This window comes from Gorilla gorilla, chromosome 1, assembly GCF_029281585.2.
Source record: "Gorilla gorilla gorilla isolate KB3781 chromosome 1, NHGRI_mGorGor1-v2.1_pri, whole genome shotgun sequence".
In the NCBI taxonomy this organism is placed as follows: domain Eukaryota; kingdom Metazoa; phylum Chordata; class Mammalia; order Primates; family Hominidae; genus Gorilla; species Gorilla gorilla.
The window spans coordinates 83,614,933-83,623,685 of record NC_073224.2 but is presented as its reverse complement, the minus strand read 5'-3'; the positions used below and the strand labels follow the sequence as shown (position 1 = coordinate 83,623,685).

Sequence of the window (8,753 nt, the reverse complement as noted above, 5' to 3'; positions counted from 1 at the left end):
CAGTCACGAGGCCAACTGTTCATGACACAACTAGGTCTTCTCTCAATGCCTCTAATGTGTGCTATTTCTCATGAGGAACCTGACACTTCAGTTAAAGCTTCTGAAATATTGCAATGGCATAATTGGCAGGTTTTTTGGTGTGATGACTTTCTTGCCCATGTAAACTCTTCGAGAAAAGTTGGAGATAAAAGGACAGGGGAGAGTTTGGTTTAGAGCCACAATGTTCCAGATGCCAGCCACGAATGCCTCTGCCCTGTGTCACTACATGTTCTTTTCTGAGAAACATTCAATTGCTGAGTGTTACACACTATGGTTGAAAGAAATGATCCACTCACCACCATCCACCCTCTCTCATCCTCTGTGTGAATATCCCAATAGCAGAGGCTGAAGACAGAAAGGTTGTCCCTGTTTCTTCACACCAAGGACATTACTTGGTGACCTGGTGAATGGCATGGGCAAGGTAGCCCATGTTGCTGGAGGTGACCCCTGCCACAGAGATGCGGCCGTCCTTTGTCATGTAGATGGAGAACTCCTTGGTCAGCCACCCCACCTGTTCAGGCTTTAGTTCTGTGAAACAAGACATGCCAATTTGGTCAGTGATGTGTTGCCAGTTGTGAGTGGAACCCTTCTTCTTGAGGTTGAAGACCAGCTGAGTCCGCATGCTAATGATGCAGTCGGCCATGCCTTTCACTTCTTACAACCATTGTTTTCACAAACCTGGGGTGTTCAGAATGGTAGAAGCAATCTGGGCCCCATTGAGGGGAGAGTTGGAATACATGGGACTAATCAAGATCTTCAACTGTGACTCTACCCTTTTGGCTTCATCTGCATCTTTGCAGACCACAGTGAAGGCTCCTACATGCTCACCATATAAGCCCATGTTCTTGGCATATGATTGGCAGAGACAAACGTTAATACCCTGTTCGATGAAGTGGTGCAGAGCCCAGGCATCCTTATCACCATCACCACTGGCAAAGCCTTGGTAGGCCATGTCAAAGAGCACAAAGAGATTCCTTTTCTTCACCACTGTTGCTATTTCCTTCCACTGTTCTGGGCGTGGGTCCACTCCCATGGGATTGTGGGTGCAGGCATGCAGGAGAAGAACACTTTGCTCTAGTATGTTTTAAAAGTCATCCACAGCGCCTGTGAAGTCAAAACTGCAAGTCTTGGGGTCATAATACCGATAACATTGTAGCTGCATGCCAGCGTCCCTGAAGATGGGTGTGTGATTTACCCAGCTTGGTTTTGGTAGAAAGACATCTCAGCTGAACTTAAAATATCTTTAGAGAAAACTGGCTCTGATCCTTAAGGCCCCAGTTTCAGAAATGGTCTGCACAGTGACAAACCGGCCACTTTTCAAGACTTTGCTGTTTTCACCCAGGGTTGGTTCTACAGATGCCTTGCAAAATTCAGCCAGTCCCCCAACTGGCAGGGATTCCTTGTCCAAATTTTTTGCAGCAATCTGGGCCTCTGCCTTGAGCACGCTAGGCAGCATGTACGGCTTCCCGTTATCATCCCAACTCCCAGATTCATCTTTTTGCTATTGATGTCCCTCTTAAAGGCTTCAGTGACTCCCAGGATGGGATCTGGAGGTCCCATTTCCACATGGGTCCACCAGGAGCTGGCTCTGGCAGAGGCTGCAGCAGCAAGGCCTGGGTGGAAGGCTGCGGTAATCCTGAAGAGGAGTGCAGCAGGGCCATGGTGGATGGTAGGAAGGCAGTGTGTTAATAATTTCTCATTGTTTCGCTCCCACTTATAAGTGAGAACATATGGTATTTGGTTTTCTGTTCCTATATTAGTTTGCTAAGAATAATAGCCTCCAGTTCCATCCATGTCCCGGCAAAAGACATAACCTCATTCTTTATAGTGGCTGCATAGTATTTCATGGTGTATTTGTACCACATTTTCTTTATCTGTCATTGGTGGGCATTTAGGTTAATTCCATGTCTTTGCTATTGTGAGTAGTGCTGCAAATGAACATTTGTGACATGTATCTTTAAGGTAGAATGATTTGTATTCCTCTGGGAATATACCCAGTAATGAGATTGCTGGATTGAATGGTAGTTCTGCTTTCAGCTCTTTGAGGAATCACCATACTTATTTCAGCAATGAACTAATTTACACTCCCTCCGACAGTGCATAAGTGTTCCCTTTCTCCAAAATCTCACCAGCATCTGTTGTTTTTTGACTTTTTAATAATAGACATTCTGACTGGTGTGAGATGGTATCTCATTGTGGTTTTGATTTGCATTCCTTTAATGATCAGTGATAGTGAACTTTTCTTCATATGCTTGTTGGCCACATGTATGTCTTCTTTAGATAAGTGTCTGTTCATATCCTTTGCCCACTTTTTAATGGGGTGGTTTGTTTTTCTCTTGCAAAGTTGTTTAAGTTCCCTATAGATGCCGGATATAAGACCTTTGTCAGATGCATAGTTTGCAAATATTTTCTCCCATTCTGTAGGTTGTCTGTTGACTCTGTTGATAGTTTCTTTCATTGTGCAGAAGCTCTTACGTTTAATTAGATCCCACTTATCAGTTTTTGCTTCTGTTGCAATTGCTTTTTGTGTCTTTGTCATGAAATCTTTGCCCATTCTTATGTCCAGGATGGTATTGCCTACGTTGTCTTTTAGGGTTTTTATAGCTTTAGGTTTTCCATTTAAGTCTTTAATCCATCTTGAGTTGATTTTTGTATATGGGGTAAGGAAGGGGTCAGGTTTCAATATTCTGCATATGGTTAGGCAGTTATCCCAGCACCATATATTGAATAGTGAGTTTTTTTCCATTGCTTGTTTTAATCAGCTTTGTCAAAGATCAGATGGTTGTAGCTGTGTGGCCTTATTTCTGAGTTCTGTATTCTGTTCCATTGGCCTATGTGTCTGTCTTTGTACATGTATCATTCTGTTTCAGTTACTGTAGCACTGTAGTATAGTTTGAAGTTGGGTAACATGATGGCTCCAGCTTTGAACTTTTTGCTTAAGATTGCCTTGGCTATTTGGGCTCTTTATTGATTCTATATAAATTTTAAAATATATTTTTCTAGTTCTTTGAAGAATGTCATTGGTAGCTTGATAGGAATAGCACTGAATCTGTAAATCCCTTTAGATAGTACCGTTTTAACGATATTGATTCTTCCTATCCATGAGCAGGGGATGATTTTTACTTTTTTGTGTATTCTCTGATTTCAGCAGGATCTTGTAAGTCTCATTGTAAAGATCTTTAACCTCCATGGTTAGCTGCATTCCTAGGTATTTTATTCTTTTGTGGCAATTGTGAATGGGATTGCCTTTCTGATTTGACTCTCTGTTTGACTGTTTTTTGTGTAGAGGAATGCTAGTGATCTTTGTACATTGATTTTGTATCCTGAAACTTTGTTGAAGTCATTTATCAGCTGAAGGAGCTTTTGGGCCAAGACTATGGGGTTTTCTAAATATAGAATCATGTCATCTGCAAACAGGAATAGTTTGTCTTCTTCTCTTCCTATTTGGATGCCCTTCATTTCTTTCTCTTGCCTGATTGCTCTGGCTAGGACTTCTGATACTATGTTGAATTGAGGTAGTGAAAGGGAATCCTTGTCTTGCACCAGTTTTTAAGAAGAATGCTTCCACCTTTCGTCCATTCATTATAATGCTGGCTGTGGGTTTGTCATAGATGGTTTTATTATTTTGAGGTATGTTCCTTCAGTACCTAGTTTATTGAGAGTTTTTAACATGAAGGGATGTTGAATTTTATAGAAAGCCCTTTCTGTGTTTGTTGAGATAATCATGTGGTTTTTGTCTTTAGTTTTGTTGATGTGATGACTCACATTTATTGATTTGCATATGCTGAACCAACCTTGCATCCTGGGGATGAAGTGTACCTGATCATGATGGATTAACTTTTTGATTCAGTTTGCCAATATTTTGTTGAGGATTTTTGCGTCAATGTTCATTAAGGATATTGGCCTGAAGTTTTATTTTTTTGTTGTTGTTGTGTCTCTGCCAGGTTTTGATATCAAGATGATGCTGGCCTCGTAGAATCAGTTGGAAGGAGTCCCTTTTTCTCAATTTTTTTGGAATAGTTTCTATAGGAATGGTACCAGCTCTTATTTTAACATCTGGTAGAATCTAGGTTTTCTAGTTTGTGTGCATAGAGGTGTTCATAGTATTTTCTGATGGTTGTTTTTATTTCTGTGGGGTCAGTGGTAACATTCCCTTCATCATTTCTAATTGTATTTAATTGGATCTTCTCTCTTCTTCTTTATTAATCTAACTAGCGGCCTATCTTATTTGTTTTTTCAAAAAACCAACCCCTGCATTCCTGGATCTTTTTAATGATTTTTAATGTCTCATTTTCCTTCAGTTCAGCTCTGATTTATGTATGTTTTGTCTTCTGCTAGCTTTGGGGTTTATTTGTCCTTGCTTCTCTAATTCTTTCAGTTGTGATGTTAGGTTATTAGTTTTAGATCTTTCTAACTTTTTGATATGGGCATTTAGTGCTATAAATGTCCCTCTTAACACTGCCATAGCTGTGTCCCAGAGATTCTGGTAAGTTGTATCTTTGTTCTAATTATTTTCAAAGAATTTCTTGATTTCTGCCTTAACTTCATATTTACCCAAAAAGTCATTTAGGAGAATGTTGTTGAATTTCCATAGAATTGCATGGTTTTGAGTGATGTTTCTTAGTCTTTACTTCTATTTTTATTGTGCTGTGGTCCAAGAGTGTGTTTGGTATAATGTTTGTTCTTTTGCATTTGTTGAGCATTGTTTTATTCCAATTGTGTGGTTGATTTTAGAGTATGTGCCATGTAGTGATAAGAAGAATGTGTATTCTGCTGTTTTGGGGTAGAAAGCTCTGTAAAGGTCTATCAGATCCATTTGGTCCAATGTTGAGTTCAGGTCCTAAATATCTTTGTTAATTTTCTGTCTTGGTGATCAGTCTAATACTGTCAGTGGAGTGCTGAAGTCTCCCATTAATATTGTGTGAGAATCTATATCTCTTTATAGGTCTCTAACAACTTGCTTTATGAATCTGGGTGCTCCTGTGTTGGGTACATATATTATATTTAGGACAGTTAGGTCTTCTTGTTGAATTGAACACTTTACCATTGTGTAATGCCCTTCTTTGTCTTTTTCAGTCTTTATTAGTTTGAAATCTGTTTTGTCCGAAATTAAGATTGCAACTCTGCTTTTTCCTGTTCTCCATTTGCTTGGTAGATTTTCCTCCATCCTTTTATCTTGAGCCTATGCATATCCTTACATGTGAGATGGGTCTCTTGAAGACAGCATACCATTGGGTCTTGCTTCTTTATCCACCTTACCACTCTGTGCTTTTTAAGTGGGGCATGTAGCCCATTTACATTCAAGGTTAGTATTGATATGTGTGAATTTGATCCTGTCATTGTGCAGTTAGCTGGTTACTATGTTGGCTTGTTTGTGTGGCTGCTATATAGTGACACTGGTCTGTGTATTTAAGTGTGTTTTTGTGTTAGCTGGTAGCTGTCTTTTCTTTCTACATTTAGTGCTCCTTTCAAGATCTCTTGTAAGGCAGGTCTTGGCTTTCTGACAGCCAAGTTTCTATCAGTTGATATGGGATATTTGTTGCACAACAATTTGTAAAAGATTTGGCTGACTTTGGCTGAATTTGCTACAACTCCAAAAAGAATCCAGATACACCATGAATTTTACTTACATTCATTCTATTCTGACATTGGCCAGGAAGATAGGAGTAGGTAATAGGAGGAGGGAACTCACATTTCTCTCACATTTGCTTATCTGAAGAGGATCTTATTTCTCCTTCACTTAGGAAGCTTAGTTTGGCTGGATAAAAAATTCTTGATTGAAGATTTTTTTCTTTATGAATGTTGAATATAAGCCCTCAATCTCTTCTGGCTTTTAGGGTTTCAACTGAGAGGTCCAGGGTTAACCTAATGGGGTTCCCTTTTTAAGTGACCTGCCTTTTCCCTCTGTCTTTAACATTCTTTCTTTCTTTCAATTCAACCTTGGAAAATACTGTGATTTTATGACTTAGGGATAATCTTCTTGTGTAAAATCTTTCAGGAGTTCTCTGTATTTCCTGAATTTAATCTTTAGCAAGGTTGGGGAAGTTTTCATGGATGATATCCTAAATTGTGTTTTCCAAGTTTTTCGCTTTCTCCTGCTTCCTTTCAGGGATGCCAGTGATTCATAGATGTGGCCTCTTTACATAATACCATACTTCTCAGAGGTTTTGTTCATTCCTTCTTATTCTTTTCTCTTTATTGTTGTCTGACTGTCTTATTTCAGAGAATCAGTCTTCTAGTTCTGAGATTCTTTCCTCAGCTTGGTTTATTCTGCCATTAATACCTGTGGTTTCATTGTGAAATTCTTGTATTGTGTTATTCAGCTCAGTCTGACCCATTAGTTTCTTTTTTATACTGGCTATTTCATCCTTCAGCTCCTGTATGGCTTTGTTGTGATTTTTATTTTCCTTGGATTGGGTTTTGCTATCCCCCTGAATCTCAATAATCTTTGTTCCTATCCATATTCTGAATTCTATTTTTGTCATTCCAGCCAGTTCAGCCTGGTTAAGAACTCTTGTTGAAGAACTGGTGTGGTTGTTTGGAGGACATATGACATTCTGGCCATTTGAGTTACCAGGGTTCTTGCTTTGGTTCTTTCTCATCTCTGCATGTGGATGTTCATTTAACTGCAGTTTACACTGAGTACAGTCAATAGACTTCTTTTCTGGATGTCTTCACCAGATGGAGTCTTTGTGTAGGGTCTTTGTTTGAAGCTGACTTCTTGTCTCTGGTTTCAGAGGGGGTTATGTTAATGAGGGACTTTTGGTGTTGAAGCTTTGGGGTGTGATTCAACATGTGGCACTTAGGCTTATTGGTCAGTTGGTAGATTCTTGCTCGGTCCTGTGGCTCTTCTATGGTTCCTCACAGTTTCAGCCATGTTCTCTCTCAATGCTCTGAAAGTGTGGATTCCTCTCCCCCTTGAGTGCTGGCTATAGATTGCAACTTGGCACTCCTAGGCTGCCCACTGCAGCTCTGGTACAATCTCAGTGGTTATGTTCCTTCCACAGCTTGGAGGTAGCAGAGGAAGGGACCTCAGTAGTGGTTGTGCCAAAGGGTCTTTTGCTTGTCTCCTGGAGGCTCCAACCCAGAGAGATGCAGGTCAGCAATCAGATAGTGCAATCCTAGAATGGAAGGCCTGTGCTATGGGCTCAAACCAGGGGTTCCCTGTCCGGTGAGGAGCAGTGGGGTTGTGTGGGACCCGTGGGAGAAGGACTGGTCTTTTTTTGGGTTGATTGCAACTTGTTGGAGGTGTGGATAAGACACTTAGGGTCTTTGTTCCTTCATTAGTCCAAGGGGAACAAGGACTGTGGCAGACTCAGTGACAGAGAGGTTTTCAGTTGCCCCTGGAAGCTCTGTCCAGGGAGTTGCCGAATTACTACTGACTCAATAGCTCTGGTGGTTGGTGGCTGGAGGTCCAGACCTAGAGTACCTTCCCAGTGAGGAGATATGGGAATGGACATCCATCTAACAGTCTGGCCACTTTTCCATAAGGCTGCTGGGGTACACTTAGGGGTCCACTCCAGTCCCTAGTTACCTCAGGTTTTCCAGTACCCAAAGGTATCACCAGCGAAGTCTGCAAAACAGCAAAGATGGCAGTCTGACTCTCCCTCTGGGATTTTCACCCCAGGGAGTTATGAACCTGATGCCGGCCTGAATGCACCTGGGGGAGGTGACTGAAGACCCTGGTTGGGAGGTCCAACCCAGTGAGGAGGAATGGAATCAGGGGCCTGCTTTAAAAAGCAGTCTGGACACATTTTTGTAGAGTGGCTGTGCTGTGCTGTGGGTCCGCTTCAGCCCCCGATCACCTCAGATACTCCAAAGCCTGAAGGCAGGATTGGTTAAGTCATCAAACAGCAAAGATGGTGGCCTGCCCCTTCCTCTGGGAGATCTGTCCCAGGGAGGTTGCAAATCTCTGTTGGCCAGAGAACCCCAATGGGGGTGGCTAGAGATCCTGGTTGGGAGGTACTGCCCAGTGAAGAGGAATGGAATCAGGAACCCACTTAAAAAAGCAGTCTGACCACATTTTGCAGAGCAGTTGGAGGACTGCCTCCACCTCTCTTGAGAACTGTGTTGGGGCACTGCCTCCACCTCCGGTCGGCTTGGACTCTCCAAAGCCTGAAGGCTGGAGTGGCTAAGTCAGTCTGGGAGTGCTGTTCCAGGGAGATTTCAAATTTCTGTCAGTTGGAGAACAACGGTTGGGGTGGCTGGAGGCCACCCAGTTGGTTGGGAGGTCCCACCCAGTGAGGAAGAATGGGATCAGGGACCTGATCTAAAAAGCAGTCTGGCCTGGCTTCTCTTTCTGATCATTACTCTTTAGAGTGTTTCTTGCCTTTTTCCAAAGTTTGACGAGGAAAGTCTGAGTCTGTATCTTTTCTTAACTATATGCCTGTTCAGAATTCACAAAGCCTTCAAGTTGCAAGTCTGACTGCCTAGCATTTTCACTGTTTCTGCTACTCAGCCAGAAGTCTTAAAGGTCAGTGATGGCTTACTACATTCATGAAACCTTTTCAGGGAGCTCCAACTCATGATGACTTATTTTTTAAATACTGTAGCCATTCATGTACGTACCATTCATTTACACTTGTAACATCTTGCACTATATTGTTATTTGTGATATTATGTGTAAAGGCAGCTAAAATAGAGTGAAGAAAACTCCATCAGGGTTATTTCTCACAGGCATTTATATATATATATAAATATATATATAATATATC

The 8,753-nt window shown here is 41.5% G+C and overlaps 1 pseudogene; it reads right to left on the bottom strand.

Moving 5' to 3' along the window:
- Window positions 1-427: 427 nt before the first annotated feature.
- On the bottom strand, window positions 428-1,661 carry LOC101144892 (aspartate aminotransferase, mitochondrial-like; annotated as a pseudogene).
- Between the last annotated feature and the right edge of the window lie 7,092 nt (window positions 1,662-8,753).